The sequence below is a fragment of the Ambystoma mexicanum genome, chromosome 7p, assembly GCF_040938575.1.
Source record: "Ambystoma mexicanum isolate Mex_15411 chromosome 7p, UKY_AmexF1_1, whole genome shotgun sequence".
Lineage (NCBI taxonomy): Eukaryota > Metazoa > Chordata > Amphibia > Caudata > Ambystomatidae > Ambystoma > Ambystoma mexicanum.
This window is the reverse complement of record NC_090939.1, coordinates 382,404,552-382,420,839: the sequence shown is the minus strand read 5'-3', so window position 1 is coordinate 382,420,839 and position 16,288 is coordinate 382,404,552. Positions and strand designations below refer to the sequence as shown.

Here is a 16,288-nt window from a genome sequence, read left to right as displayed (position 1 = left end):
AACATAATTACACTTGATGAAGAAAGGCCAGCTGGTGAGAGACCGCCTCAGGTGATACTAACTTTACCTGATAGAATCATTGCGAAATTGAAAACTATAATTCCCGAAAAGAGAATTATTTGGGACAAGCTTACGGCCTGTGTTCAAGGGAAGTCTGAGGGTGCTACTGAGTTCTTCAATCGGTTCGAACAGGTATTCTCAGATTTCAGTGGATAAGACTTAGGCACAGAGTCTGGGAAAAGATTATTTGTAGACAAAATTGTGCGTGGATTGTTGCCTGACATCCAGTCGCAAATGATGTCTTCCGAGAGTGCTTGGCAAGCGAAGTCTCAATCAGAAGTGCTGCACATGGCTCAGTACTATGAGAATCGTGTCAATAATGAAAAAGAAAGAGTCGAAAAAAGGAAAGGTGATTTAAAGACTTAAGTATTATTACAGAAAATTGTTAGAGGCCCTAGAGGAGGTAGTTCGCAGATTAAAGGTCAGTGTGTTCCACAAGGAAGTGTGCCCTTGGGTCGTGTGAACATTACCCAGTGTGCCTATTGTCGGCAAGAGGGTCATTGGCGTGCACAATGCCCGATCCTACGACAAAGGTCAAATAACACATTTGGAAATATGGGTAGACGATCCAGAGGTCGCCCAGGATAATCAGACTCCGAGTGTGGATACTAGAAACATATTTAATCATCCTTCTGCTGCATATCTCTCTGAAGAACTTCCTTTTGATGATATTCTCTTTCATTAGGATTGCCCGAAGCGGGGTTTGGAACCAAAGCCTATTCCCATTAATCAGAAAGGTCCCTACGCTGAAATGATAGTGGGAAATAGGAAACATCTGTTCTTGATAGATACTGGGGCACAGAAGTGTTCCATTGATCATTCTCGGGTTCCAAACATTTCACTGTCAGAGCAAACCAATGTTTCTGTAGGGTTTTCTGGCACACCAGTTGTCTGCCCAGTTTCTTCGCCGGTAGCTATTTCTTTGGGTCCCTTCATGAACCACTGTCCATTCCTTTTGACTCCGAATTGTGGAGAGAATTTGCTGGGGTTGAATCTGTTGGAAGAATTAAATGCGGTAATTCATTGTTCTTCTGATGGAGTGCGTTTGACGATTTCACCACAGCAACTTTCTGTCTCACAATTCTTAATCAGACCTTTGCCGCAGGAATTCAGTGATGTATCAGAGTGTTTATGGGCAATTGACGACAATGATGTTGGTGTTTTACATATTGAGCCTGTTAAAATAGTCTTGAAACATGGAATAAAGCTGCCACGTATTCCACAATAGAAGATTTCAGTTGAGGGTGAGCATGCTTCGAAATGCATTGTTTCCGATTTTGTGCATCGAGGGGTGATTGAGGAAAGTGCAGGTAGTTTGTGCAATAGTCCAATTTTGCCCGTGTACAAAAAAGGCAATAATGCAATTCCATTTCGTTTCATAATTGATTTGTGTGTCATTAATAAGGTCGTCGCTCCGCAATTTCCAATTGTGCCTGATGTGACGACAATATTAACCATGATCCCGGCTTCAGCTTCTTACTTTAGTGTTGTGGATCTGAAGAATGCTACTTTTGTATTCCTTTACCCGTGCACCGCAAGGTTACACGGAAAGTCCTAGCATTTATAGTAGGGCTTTGAAAGAACAGCTTGATACCCTTGAGTTGCCCTCTACTTGTACACTGCTTCGGTATGTTGATGACTTGCTTTTGGCTGTCGATTCTGAGAGCGCTTGTAAGGAAGGCACTGTGTTATTACTTATACATCTGGCTAAACATGGACACAAAGCTTCACTTAAAAAATTCCAATATTGTTGTCAGGAGGTCACCTATTAAGGCTATCTCCTGTCGAAGGAGGGAAGAAGATAGACAGTTGAACAAATAAAACACATCTCCGGCATGTCTGTCCCAAATACGCAGAAAGAAGTTAGAGCCTTGATAGGTATGGCTTCTTACTGTAGGTTGTGGATCCCAAACTTTTCACTAGTGATTAAGCCGATGTTGGCTTTGACGAAGAAGGGCATTTCTCCCCCATTGCCGTGGAACACAGAACACCAGCAATCATTTGATCTGCTCAAGACTGCATTGTGCTCGGCACCAGTTTTGGGCACACCAAACTATGAAAAGGCCTTTGTGTTGTTTGTGCATGAATGTGATGAATGTGCTTTGGCTGTATTAACGCAGGAACATGGAGGGAAGAATAGGCCATGCGATTACTTTTCTTCCGCCCTTGATCCTGTCGCATACGCTTTGCCAAGATGTTTGCGAGTTGTCACTGCTGCTGCGTCTGTAAAACAGAGTGAGGGAATGGTCCTAGGCCATGATCTAACCCTGATGGTGCCTCACTCTGTAGATGTTCTACTGAACAGAACTCAAACGCAACACCTCACTTCCGCACGGTTGACGAGATATGAATTGATCTTGTTCACTCCCCACATACACATTAAGAGGTGTTGTGTTCTTAATCCAGCTGAACTCTTACCTTTCCGGAAAGGTACTGCTTGCAGTGACGAAGAGTCACATGACTGTCTGTACACTACCGAAAAAGAGACAAATGGTAGAATTGATCTAAAGGACACTCCTTTGAATAATCCACAAGGGGAGCTGTTTTGCGATGGCTCCTGCTTCAAACTTCCGGATGGTACATCCACAGCGGCTTATGCAATCACTACATTGAGTACGGTCGTGGAAACCAAGAGAATCACACATAACTCCGCGCAGGCTGCAGAGATTATAGCATTGAACCGAGCTTGTGAACTTTCTGAAGGGCTTACAGTAAACATATATACTGATAGTCAGTATGCCTATGGGGTGGTTCACAACTTTGGGAGACTTTGGTCAGAAAGAGGGTTCTTAACTTCACATGGTACAAAGATTCAGCATGGTTCCCTAATAGTACAACTGCTCTCAGTTAGCTGTCGTGAAATGTGCAGCACACCGAAAGATTATAGATGATATAGGAAAAGGGAATGCTTTCGCTGATCAGATAGCTAAGCAGACTGCCACCAATTTCTCTGCAGAAATGCATGTTTCAAGGGAGACTGTAAATGCCTATGCAATGGATGAGGGTGTTGATTCCGTAAGGGATATCCAAGCCGATACCACATTAGAAGAGTCCAAGAAATGGGCTGAAGGCTTGGGGAAACTTGATGATGATGGGTGTTGGGTGGACATAGTCGAAGGGAAATGGCTACTTCCTAATGCATACATGATGATGATGGTCGTCATGGCTCATGGCCCTACACATGTATGTGCCCAGAAGCTTACAAAAATGTTGGAGAAAGTTTGGGTGAATGACAAAATCTCTAAAATAGCTCAGCGTTATATTCAAGACTGCATGATCTGTTTACAGCACAATTTGGGAAAGGGAACATCAACTCTGAGGGGAAGTTTTGGACCACCTTCAGTCCCCTTTCAGGTTATTCTCTTTGATTTTATTGAAATGGAACGGTGTAATAACTTGAAATATGTGTTAGTTGTCATCTGTGCTTTCAGAAAATGGGTTGAGGCTTTCCCTGTCAAAGACGCTACAGCCATGACTACTGCAAAAATCAGTATTTTCCCAGGTTCGGGCTACCAAGAGTCATCTGGTCGGACAATGGTCCACATTTTGTCGCTGCTGTAATTCTGCAGATATATGCAGCATTGCAGACCGACAAATGGTTCCATTCGTCCAGACACGCTCAGAGTGCCGGATTAGTAGAAAGACACAACGCCATCATCAAGAACAAGCTCGCTAAGACGTGCGCCGGCACCAAACTAAAATGGCCGGACGCCTTACCGATCGTGTTTCTAGCTATGCGTACAATCCCTCAAACTAAGACTGGGCTCTCTCCATTTGAGGTGATAATGGGGAGACCTGCGAATATCTGGAACCTTCCGAAATGTCGATCTTTAAAGAATGTTGAAAATGTACTTCTTTCAGATTACTGTAGCCAGTTGACTAAAAACCTGTATTTGATTTATCACCAGGTGCGAGAGGCTTTACCTGTGCGATACGAGGGTCCTGGCCACAGCATTCGGCCCGGAGACTGGGTGTTAGCAAAGGCATTTGAGCAATCTTCTTGCCTTCCACCTCGGTGGTGGGGCCCTTTCCAGGTCCTGCTGGTCACACAGACTGTGGTGCATGTCGCAGGCAGAAAAAACTGGATCCACACGACGCATGTCAAGAGAATTCCTCACCAAGTGCCATACGATACAGAACAAAAAGAACCCCTCGCTAACGCTGCAACCAATGATCCCCAAGCAGTAAATAGTGTTGAGAGTGCATCAGAGAATTTCTCTGAGCCCGTGAGGCCTGGGGAACCGGTCATTTTGTCTCCACACTGTCCAAAAGTTTGGCTTGCGGAAACTGTCGTTCCGGATCTTGCATCTTCACTTGCTCTTGATACGCTGCTTCCAACGGGAAGTGACAACACATTGTTCTCGGATCAATCAGTACCAGGGACAACAAGGTACAATTTACGTCCAAGGAAATAGATTTACGGCACGGTTCGGCTGTGCATGCGAAGAAGAAAGGAAAATCATCAAGGGCTTACTTTTTGCTCAAGTAATTGTTCGAAAAAGGGGATTCTGTTGGTTAGGGTTGTAGAAGGACTAAGAAGTCGCTCGGCCTGGAGGTCGCCAGCAAAAAAAAACATTGGGGTTTCCGTTTGAAGACTGCCATGCCTGCAACCGCTACCACTCGTACTGGACTGATAAATGATCGTGTGACCGGCCAGGAAAATGGACAAATTGTTTGGGCCCCGAAAACGTATTGCTGTTTTTTATAATGATAATTGGTTTTATAATAGTCACTGTCTTAGGCCTTTGGCATCTCGAGGAAGTACATCCATTAGAGACCTTGTTACCGACTGAAAATGTACCCACTGTTTCTACTCCCTTTGTGCATTTGCATACTCTGTCTCCCAGAGACTCCCAGCATAGACAAAGATATTACAACAATACCTTGTTACTTATCATGAAAGCTACACATGCCATTTGTAATAAGTCCAACTGTTGGGTATGCTCGCATTTACCGCAACACAGGGATAAGGGGCTAGGTTGGTATATTCATCCTTTACCTTTGACAACTGCTTGCTATGCTTCTCTTAGAGCACTATTCTTTGGCCGATGGAACGATAGCATCTCGGGGAACTTTGATGGTACTAATTTGAATAGATTTGAGAAACGTGTACTTACGCCCTTGGGATGCTCCCTTTTCGCAAATAGAAGTAAGCCTAACTTTGCTTCTATTAGGCCCTCTGATAGACTGTCTCGTCCCTTTCAATCTTTGATTTCCTTCAAGAGGGCTTTGATAGGCAATAAGGATGCCATGCCTCCATCTTACGCTGTTAACCATAGCCCTGATTCAGTTTCTTTCTGCATATAGAGGAATGGTACTCAGTTAATGGGAGATTTTAAAGGTTGCGCCAACATTGCAAATTTGACTGGGGAAGACATACCTTTGTATGTAGGCGAACCTGTCTACTTTGTTTGCGGTAATGTAGCATTTCCATGGTTACCCGGGGATTGGCAGGGAACTTGTTATTTAGGGATCCTGTTACCTGGGGCATTCATAGCTAGTACTGTAGAGGTTTCAAAGGCTCGTCAACGGCGGGATGAGAATGGCGACACTCCAGCCCAGGTTATGGGAGACGTAGCGAAATCATTCGTGCCATTTTGGGGACATATAGCGAATTCCGAAGACGTCAGAAGACTAGCGAGAGTACTGGAGAGAACCAGCAACCGGACCATGGATATACTCTATAATATCAAGAAACAGAAAAGATATGTCCATAGCAAAATATGTTTAGAAAAAATGTATCCAAATTTATTAAAGGTGATACAAAAATTGAAAACTAGTGAATAAATCACTCAAAATTATTATACACTGATCATTTTAACATAACAGAACAGCAGCAACAATATGCCGAAAATCGGCTAAAACTTCATCACTCATACTCAACATACATAGTACATACATACACACACAACTCATCATACCGTGGCATACATCCAAAGTACTAAAAACACAGAAAACATGCTAAGAACCAATGGGGAAGAGGAATTCATAACTAGTCCCCATAATAACACTCATTATTGCGGTGTTTACAAACAATAGAAATAATTCACAAACAATCTATTGTCAGGGTGGATAGGAAGAACAAATGCAAAGATCACATCCCTGTAGAATTTTTTCTCTCGACCGGTTTCGACGTGTAGTGGTGGTTAACTGAACGTCTTCCTCAGGAGGTGGGTGTTACCATTCTGAAAAACAAGTACGCAAAAGCGACTATAAGCTACTACATGAAAAAGTCTTTGCCGACTGCCTGTAACATACAATTAAAGAAGGAGAAAAAGGACTGCTGCTAGCAGCCTAAGTTATTAAAAACAATTAAGAACCGTGTATACCATAGTGAAAATAAGCATATACGGCCCCCGCTACAACAGCTGTGTAAACCAGAACAAGAGGGTAAGTGACTCCCAAAAGAGAACCGTGCAAGATGAAAGGGAACCTTCAAGACCATGGTGGATCGGCAACAAGAATGTATATATATAATAATATATATCTAAATACCAAAAAAGCCTGACCAATGGCAATGTCTGTATCTAAAAAGAACTAGTAGTGGACTAACCTGATGAAAACCTAGCTGCTGCAAAAATCTATGCAGTGTAGTGTGGCCAGTCACGCGAGACAATTCAGGACTAAAACATAACCTGAAACCAGAAACAAGACCAGAATGCACTAGGTCAGATAAATAAAAAAATATATATAAAAAAATAAAAAAATAAATAAAAAACCTAGGTTCAAAGTGGAGTGCCTATGACTAAGGCAAAAATAATAATAATAGCTCACCTGGAGGGCGCCCCATGCAGTTTAAGATGATCCAGCGCTGCATGTATTTGAAAAGTGAAGAGGCAGCGCAACTTAGCCTGAGCCTTCAACGCCGTCTGTAAATGACTACAAAAGTGGCAAAAGAGCTTCATTACAATGTTAAATGGCAAGCAGTGACCCACGGCTTACCAGAGTACAAGGGCACTGCATGAAATGCCTCTAAAAGATCTCCAATAAAATGGGAGGAAGCCTACAGACAACCACACCGTTCTGGGGGATCCAAAAGGTGTTTAAATGTAAATGACACGAAGTGCCAAGTGTGTTTATATTTAAACATAGCACCGTTTATCTTAGATAGCTGCCATTTGCCCTTAAGTTTACCTTCTCATTTCAATTGTGCTCGTAGCTCCATTTGATTTATTGGGCTTTTTGTGCATTTACATTTAAACACCTTTTGGATCCCCCAGAACGGTGTGGTTGTCTGTAGGCTTCCTCCCATTTTATTGGAGATCTTTTAGAGGCATTTCATGCAGTGCCCTTGTACTCTGGTAAGCCGTGGGTCACTGCTTGCCATTTAACATTGTAATGAAGCTCTTTTGCCACTTTTGTAGTCATTTACAGACGGCGTTGAAGGCTCAGGCTAAGTTGCGCTGCCTCTTCACTTTTCAAATACATGCAGCGCTGGATCATCTTAAACTGCATGGGGCGCCCTCCAGGTGAGCTATTATTATTATTTTTGCCTTAGTCATAGGCACTCCACTTTGAACCTAGGTTTTTTATTTATTTTTTTATTTTTTTATATATATTTTTTTATTTATCTGACCTAGTGCATTCTGGTCTTGTTTCTGGTTTCAGGTTATGTTTTAGTCCTGAATTGTCTCGCGTGACTGGCCACACTACACTGCATCGATTTTTGCAGCAGCTAGGTTTTCATCAGGTTAGTCCACTACTAGTTCTTTTTAGATACAGACATTGCCATTGGTCAGGCTTTTTTGGTATTTAGATATATATTATTATATATATACATTCTTGTTGCCGATCCACCATGGTCTTGAAGGTTCCCTTTCATCTTGCACGGTTCTCTTTTGGGAGTCACTTACCCTCTTGTTCTGGTTTACACAGCTGTTGTAGCGGGGGCCGTATATGCTTATTTTCACTATGGTATACACGGTTCTTAATTGTTTTTAATAACTTAGGCTGCTAGCAGCAGTCCTTTTTCTCCTTCTTTAATTGTATGTTACAGGCAGTCGGCAAAGACTTTTTCATGTAGTAGCTTATAGTCGCTTTTGCGTACTTGTTTTTCAGAATGGTAACACCCACCTCCTGAGGAAGACGTTCAGTTAACCACCACTACACGTCGAAACCGGTCGAGAGAAAAAATTCTACAGGGATGTGATCTTTGCATTTGTTCTTCCTATCCACCCTGACAATAGATTGTTTGTGAATTATTTCTATTGTTTGTAAACACCGCAATAATGAGTGTTATTATGGGGACTAGTTATGAATTCCTCTTCCCCATTGGTTCTTAGCATGTTTTCTGTGTTTTTAGTACTTTGGATGTATGCCACGGTATGATGAGTTGTGTGTGTATGTATGTACTATGTATGTTGAGTATGAGTGATGAAGTTTTAGCCGATTTTCGGCATATTGTTGCTGCTGTTCTGTTATGTTAAAATGATCAGTGTATAATAATTTTGAGTGATTTATTCACTAGTTTTCAATTTTTGTATCACCTTTAATAAATTTGGATACATTTTTTCTAAACATATTTTGCTCTGGACATATCTTTTCTGTTTCTTGATGTTATTATAATACTCTGGTCCAGAGGCTAGAGTTACCCTGCTCCTTTCAGTGTTTGCAATATACTCTATAATATGACATTAGAACAGAAAGCAATAAGATTAGTAGCACTTCAGAACCGGATAGCATTAGATGTCATTCTGGCTGAACATGGTGGAGAGTGTAAAGTAGTGGGGTCCACTCGCTGTGTTTTCGTGCCTGATTCCTCCCCAACTATCTTCAAGGCAATACAGAATCTGCACGTCCTTAGTTCAGAAGTGCATGTTCCCGAGGTAAACTGGGATCTTAGCGCTTGGTTCTGGGACTTCTTGCAACCTTGGGGTTGGAAGGTACTTCTGTCTTACTGATCATTTTGGGAATTCTGTTGTTTCTTTGTTGCTGTATACAGTGTTTACCTAGTATATGTTCGATGCTAGGAGTATGTTGCGCACAGGCGATAGGTACAATAGGACATAAGGTACATGCTCCAGATAAGAGCTCCAAAGAATATGTGTTAAAAGAAATCCTGATAGACGATCTAATGGCAATAGATATTTCCGACAGTGATTCAGGGTGCATGGACGATGAGACATGGAGTTGTTCACAAAAAGGATCAGAAGTAGTTTTTAGCACTTGGCATAGGCCAAAAGGAGGGTTTGTCGAACGGGAAATTATATCGTGCCTCCTATTATGATGAATATATGTGTATTGGCCTACACCAAGCTGCTTATAAGCCACTTGCGATGAAATCCGCGTTACAAGGTCTTGACCTTAGAGTTATTGTAAACCGCCATTTTAGGTCTATCCGCCATTTTAGGTTCTCTCCGTAAAGTCACCATGTGAGCTAAAATGGCGGACAGTGTAATTCCGAATGTAACATGGCCGTCTTGACCTCTGTGCATAAACTAATGGATAACTTGCCTGCAGGCTTCATGTTGGGGTCATGAACTAAGACCATGTCCTTCGTTGACCTTTGTGTAGAGGATTACTTGTGCCAATGAAGCTAATCCGCGAGCATATGTTAAGAACAATGTAGCCAAATACTGAACTGAGAACACTTGTTTAAACTACATTGTATAGATGTTTGAGAAGGTTTAACAAGAAATCCTAAAATATACTGTTGCCATCGAGGCTTGTTGGCAAATGTATTAAAGGCAAACCCTAAGTGTACAGATGTGCGAACTCGGCACGAACCCTAGATCCGTAATGTATTAACCAATATTAACTTACAGAAGGGTTGAACATCATGTTTTCGAAGGTATATAAAGTGTGACTATTCTAATGTACAGTCCCACTCACTGAGCACACCGAACCACGCTTGAGTTCGCTGTGTTGTACTGAGGGCCGATAGCTATCTGTTGCTTTGTCCTTTGAAACTGTTCAGTATAAAATAAAGATCTTTGTATGTTCCTTTGTAACCCGTGTTCAGTGTATTTCCTTTTGGGGTACTCATCTCGATATTTTCTCTTTGTTTTCACAATACAAATGGACCTGGGAAACATTGAGATGGAGAGCACAGCGCTACAATATGTAGATGACATAATCATCTGCAGCTCAACAGAAGAGAAGTGCAGGAGAGACTATGTTAAGATGCTCACTGTGCTAGCAGAAAAAGGGTACAAGGTAGACAAGGAAATGCTACAGTACTGCCAGGAACAAGTGCTCTACATAGGCCAGCTCATTTCACAAAATGGAAGAAACATTGCACCTCAACGGGCACAGGCCATAACAAACACACCGCAGCCACAGACAGTGAGAGAACTGCAGCAGTTCTCGGGCCTATGCAATTACTGCAGGGTTTGGGTTTTCAATTATAGCTCATACACTGGACCACTGCTTGAGGCACTAAAAGAAGCACAGAGAGGGGACAAGAAGCTGAGATGGACCACAGAAATGACAGAAGCATTTTCAGGAACTAAAACATGCCATATCCACAGCCCCCGTACTAGCCACGCCAAATTATGAAGAACAATTTTTTATCTTTTCACATTGCAGCTCAGCAGTGATGAGAGCAGTACTGACACAAAAAACTAGCATGGGGCATAAGCCAGTGGCATTTTACAGCAGGCACCTAGACCCTGTAAAGTTAGGACACTTCCCGTGCGAGCAGAGCCTGGCTGCTGCAGCATTAGCGGTGGAAAAACACCCTCAATAACAATGGATTGCCCAACAACACTGTAGGTGGAGCATGCACTTTTTGCCATTTTAAACAAACCAAAATCCACAATGACCACTCAAAAAGCATCAGGGTACGAGTTTATCTTGTCTAGGCCTGAGTTAACAATTGCAAGGTGCAGCAACGTGAACCCGGCAAGGTTCATAGCAGAGGTAGTAGAAGATGGCAACTATGCTCATGACTGCACACAAGCTATCGACACATATTCCAGCACAAGGAAAGTTGAGGAAAACGCCCTAGAGGGGGGAGAGATATTGTACATTGATGGGTCCTCAACAATTGACCAAAGTGATGGGGTCCGCATAACAGGTGCAGCAGTGGTAAGATTGACAGAGGAGTGGACATATGTCCCAGTGAAATATGCCCAGGTACCACAACACTACTCCTCCCAGGAGTTAGTGGCCCTAATTTTAGCACTTAAAGAAAGTAAGGACAAAAGAGTAACTATATATTCCGACAGTTCATATGTTACATCAACTGTACACTCTGGGTTAATTAAGTAGCAGCGCAGAGGTTTCAGGAGGGCAGACGGCACTCCAGTGCAACATGCCCCACTACTTGCTGAATTAATTGAAGTAATTGAAGAGCCCAAAGAAATGGCCCTGGTGAAGTGTTAGGCCCATACAAACGGGGATGATCACATTTCCAAAGGTAATGAAACAGCGGACGCACATGCTAAACATGCTGCGTACTACGGGGAGATATGGATCCCCCCAGGAAAAGAAAAAGATAAGGGGAGAGTGGGTGCAAGACAAATGCTGATGAATGATGAGTACACTCATATCCCTGAGAATGAAATAATGGAGATACATGCAGCAGCACCCATGGCAGAGAAAGAACTGTGGGTCAAAACGTGATGCACAATGTCCCCCACAGACGCGTTGTGGTGACAAAACAATACATGCAAAATAGTCATGCCCCTGGCCTTATTGAAAACAGCACTGGCCCAACTACACCATCCCGCACACATAGAGAAAGAGGTGATTGCAGCACAAATTAAGGAAGGGTGGTTCTGTCCCGTATTAAATTCACACGTTGCAAATTTCATTAGCAATTGTCTCACATGCCAACAGTTTATGGCTGGTCACACGCTGCAAGTGATCAAAGTTGTTATACCCCTGCCGGAAGGACCCTTCCTACACCTCCACATTGACTACGTTGACATGATCAACGTATGTCAGGGGTACAGATATGATTGTGGTAGTATGCCCATTTTCAAGGTTTATCGAAGCCGGTCCATGCTACCATGCAGATGCAAAGTTCCTAGTGAGGGAGGTCTTCCCGAGGTGGGGGGTGTTCGAGGTATTGCGGTCAGACAATGGCCCACACTTCGCCAACAAAATGTTTCAGCATATAACTGCACTTCTTGGCATCAAGCACAAGTTTGCATGAGCGTACCACCCACAGGCAAATGGCGTGTGTGAATGCCTCAACGGCCTCCTAAAAGAAGAGATAGCAAAGATACAGCAGTCAACAAAAAAGAGCTGGCTCTACTGTCTCCCCTTAGCACTATTTGAATTAAGAAACAGGCCAGGGTCGGATCACCACCTCACAGCCCAGTGCTATGGTGACCGGGCAACAGATGCAACTTCCACTGACACCACCGTCAAGGGCCTTATCAGACTGCCACTCTGTACAAAAGGTTTTTGGTGATTAAATGTTCGAATATATAAATTCCTTGATTACTAGTGTCACCTTTATCTCTCAACAGCTCGAGTGGACATGGGGCGGGTCGAAAAACACCCAGCAAGAAGAAACAAACGAGGAACAGCCATCACAGTGGACTGGTAAGGAGGGGGACCATGTCCTCCTCCGCAATTTTAATCGCCGGTGGAACAGCCCTCGATTCACCGGGCCCCACCAGGTGGAAGCAGTAGCTCCTAGAGCAATAAAGTTGAGAGATAAGCACGTCTGGAATCACCTGAATGACGTCAAGCCCTACAAAGATAAGAACCACCCTTGCGTCGACGACAGGGCCAACGCAGCAGCAACAACAGCAAAAGACAACAGCGACACATCCCCTGTCCCCTCCCAATCCCCAGACACCCATAAGGACGCAAATGGACAATTGGCCATAGCCCACCCCATGGTCACGAGATCCCAGAGCAAACAAAACACTGCCCCGGCCAGCCCCACCCCTGCCATCACCGAAACAAAGGACATTGCCTAACAAACTGTAATATTGCACCTCACTTGTAGACACGTGCATGTTCTCCCTTTCTTTTTGTCTCGCACATGCAGGTACCGCGTACAACTGTTTATGTATGTAAGAAATGTGAAGTAACTAACACACATTTTGCCCAAAAGTAAATGCTGCCCACAGACGACAACACACCTGAAGCACTGTCACACCAATTTGTATACGCTATAAAAAGACCAAAATATCTAAAAAGGAGAAGGATACGTGTACATTACAACATGTTCATTTTGGCCATAGAACAATCATTTCCACATCTCCACGAGCACTTACCAGCCCTGAGAAATAGGTCACTAAGACTAGCGTGGGAACAGCTTTTCGCTTGGGAATTAAACGACTATCTGATAGGGAGAGCTTGAATAAACAGAACTAACAAATGAACGCTTTTTAAAAAAAGTTTCAGGCGGGCAACTATATCGTCGAAAAATAATAAGCTGCAGGACCGCAGCAAAGGTAAGAGGAAAATGCCGGTGATATTAGTTATTGTATTAAAGATTATAGGGTTGTTTATCACTGATCTACTTGCTGCCACTGTCTGGCAGACACACTACGCTTATAGTGTATAGGCTGCACCCCCTACTGATGAACCCCTTACCGCAGCTGCAACAGGTACGGTGTGAGGTGGTACGAGGAGAACAAGAATAGGGAAAGGGAGAATTAAACGTAGCACATATGCTGATAATAATGGGGTTGACACATATTTTACAGATTCTGCACACGTCTCAAACAACATGTGGTATCAGCACATGTCCAAAATTGGTAAGGGGACAACTAAGGACAACTGCTACGTGTGCTTACTGATGCCATGAGCGCCTCTAGAGCTTTTGTGGCTACTGAAGTACCAGCAACATCAGTGGAATGTTTGATATACCTGGCCCTGTTTCAAACAAAAGGACGTTTCCAAGGGAGAATGGCAATAATAAAGTGGCAAACGAGAGACACATACCCGTATGAAAATAACTTCATCAAGACACTCCACATGTACCTTAACTACTGGCAACTAACAGAAGGACTCCAGTACGTAACGGATGGCACAGACAAAGGAGAGACGAAGGAAGTAACGTTGAATTACCTACCATGTGAATGGCGCGCAAGTGAAGTTGTTGGAGTAATGGGGTGCTGGGAAAGACCCGGGCTGCTAATATATGGGAAAGTTTACACAAAGGAAGGATGGACAGAGGGGGTTGTGGGGAGTGAAATGGTAACACTGACAAAACCGAATATAGCAATAATAGGCAAAGAAAACAACAAGTGTTTCAACGGATGGATTAAGACAGCCGGACTGGTGACATGGTTGGAGAAGGACGAAGACTCGGTATCAATACTTCCACTAACTGCACTGACACTATGTTATCAACACAACGGAGACCTACATGTCAGAAGGAACAGCAACTGCAAAAGGATAGTGACAATAACAAAGGAGGGTGCCGGTACAGCGGTTCTAATGGACCACTATTGGGCCTGCGGAGACAAGGCATACCACAGCTTGCCACTATCCTGGAACGGACTATGTACCATGGTACACATAAATGTACCATCCTTAGTGGTACCACAGAAAGATGTGAACTTGGCAAACTTCCCCAAGATGGATGAAGGGAATAAAAGGAGGAAAAGATCTACGAGGATTGAAGAAGGAAAAGAAAATAACGGTACAAATAGAGTGTCAAGAATAAAAAGACAAGGAGAGCCACTGATGGGAAACTACCTGTGGGGAAGATCGGAAACAGCTCTCAGTGACATTCCACCAGGGCACAGACTGTTTAGCAGAGCGGCAATGTTATTCTCATCAATAATACATCCAGGACTGCAGGAGTATGTAAATGCAAAATGGCTCCAAATAACAATATGGGAGCTAATGATGACAATAAACTCCACCGTAAATGGATTTAATGCAATAAAAGAAGAATTGAGAGCAGTACGAATGGTAGCACTACAGAATAGGTATGTGCTTGACCTTCTTACGGCAATGGAAGGAGGAGTTTGTGCAAAAATTGGAAAATCATGCTGAACATTTATACTGGCTAATGACGCAGACAACGGCACCCTCACAGAGGCAGTATCACAACTTGCCAAGATGCACGCCAAGATGGAAGAAGAAGCGAAGGGAGTGAAAAAAGATGGCAGCTGGTTTTCCTACTTGTGGTCATGGATGCCATCATGGTTGCCGGATGGCCTTAAAATAATAGCTAGGTACATTATATTGGGCATGGCTGCCATTTTAGGATTAAGGTTGTGGAGTGCTCAGACAGCACGGACGACAGATGAAATGATGGAATTGATCGGTATGCATGCCTTAATGCCAGCAGAAGACAACAGACACACAGATATAATAATAAAGGAGAGGGAGAGATTGTGCAAGCAAATATTAGAAAAAGTTTTGCACCCGCCGTCTGTGAAGGTGGAGAACCCAAGGAACCTGAAGAGCTATGTTGGAAAGTGGGTGTACTGCAAACCAGGTGGTGGATGTGTATACATGTACTGGTCATTTTAAGATCATGTGAACTAGTATGGACACTTAGGAGGAATAACAAAAGTATGGAGACCACGCAGAGACAAGAGAGCAAATAATTTTGTGTTTGACAAGTCGACCAGAGGGGGGACTGAAGTGGGAAAATGGGAGAACACGCTCCCCCCATTCTCATCCCGACCATGGCCTAGAGGATCACGGCCCAAGCACCCCCCACAAGAGGAGTTTGACCCACCCACCTCCTTACCAGACGACAAGGTACCATGTGTTCGTGGCCCACAAGCACGAGGAGCATGCCCACTACCATGCCCTGGCCAAGCCGACGCCTGCGACATGGACCAGATCGACTAAAACAACAGCTGCAAAAGCTTCAACATCGTAAGAGATGCCATGACGACATAGCCAACAGACAGGAACACACGTGCCACCATGCACACTGGTCACTCACACACCAACCCACCCGAAGAACATACTCAGTGCTATGACGTAGCGGAACGACACACTCACGGACTTGCATCGTTGTTATTTTACACATAGGCCTCCTACAGCACCGCAGAAACGCAAGATGCTTGAAGAGCTCATGTATACCCTTGCAGACGCTTCATGCCACCCTACCCTCATAGAGATGTCATCATATATATATATATATATATATATATATATATATATATATACATATCTACTACTACTTGTGACACTCTGTCACCCTGCGGCACCTATATTAGTGATCATACATCGCCTCCCAGGAAAACTAGGCCCAAGTAGGCTGCAAGCAAGAGTCCACAGGCCGGAGCCTCTAAGACGAAAAACCTTCTTGAGACGAAAAGAAATGCACTGCCCATGCAGAATGAGTCCT

General features: G+C 43.5%; 1 protein-coding gene and 2 long non-coding RNA genes across 6 annotated transcripts in view; 1 reads left to right on the top strand and 2 right to left on the bottom strand.

The window, feature by feature from the left end:
• SAMSN1 (SAM domain, SH3 domain and nuclear localization signals 1) overlaps window positions 1–16,288 on the bottom strand; it is a 1,266,558-nt gene that overhangs the window by 748,649 nt on the left and 501,621 nt on the right. The window lies entirely within an intron of this gene.
• LOC138526577 (uncharacterized) lies at window positions 5,783–7,088 on the bottom strand. 2 transcript variants are annotated; one of them, XR_011283630.1, is made up of 3 exons: window positions 6,835–7,087; window positions 6,614–6,695; window positions 5,783–6,245 (listed from the first exon to the last, which is right to left on the bottom strand). It is a non-coding gene; the product is annotated as an uncharacterized lncRNA (long non-coding RNA). The 2 variants fall into 2 exon arrangements; XR_011283629.1 differs by lacking the exon at window positions 6,614–6,695 and having other exon boundaries at window positions 6,835–7,088.
• Window positions 7,374–8,581, top strand: LOC138526576 (uncharacterized). The gene is made up of 2 exons (XR_011283628.1): window positions 7,374–7,529; window positions 8,119–8,581. It is a non-coding gene; the product is annotated as an uncharacterized lncRNA (long non-coding RNA).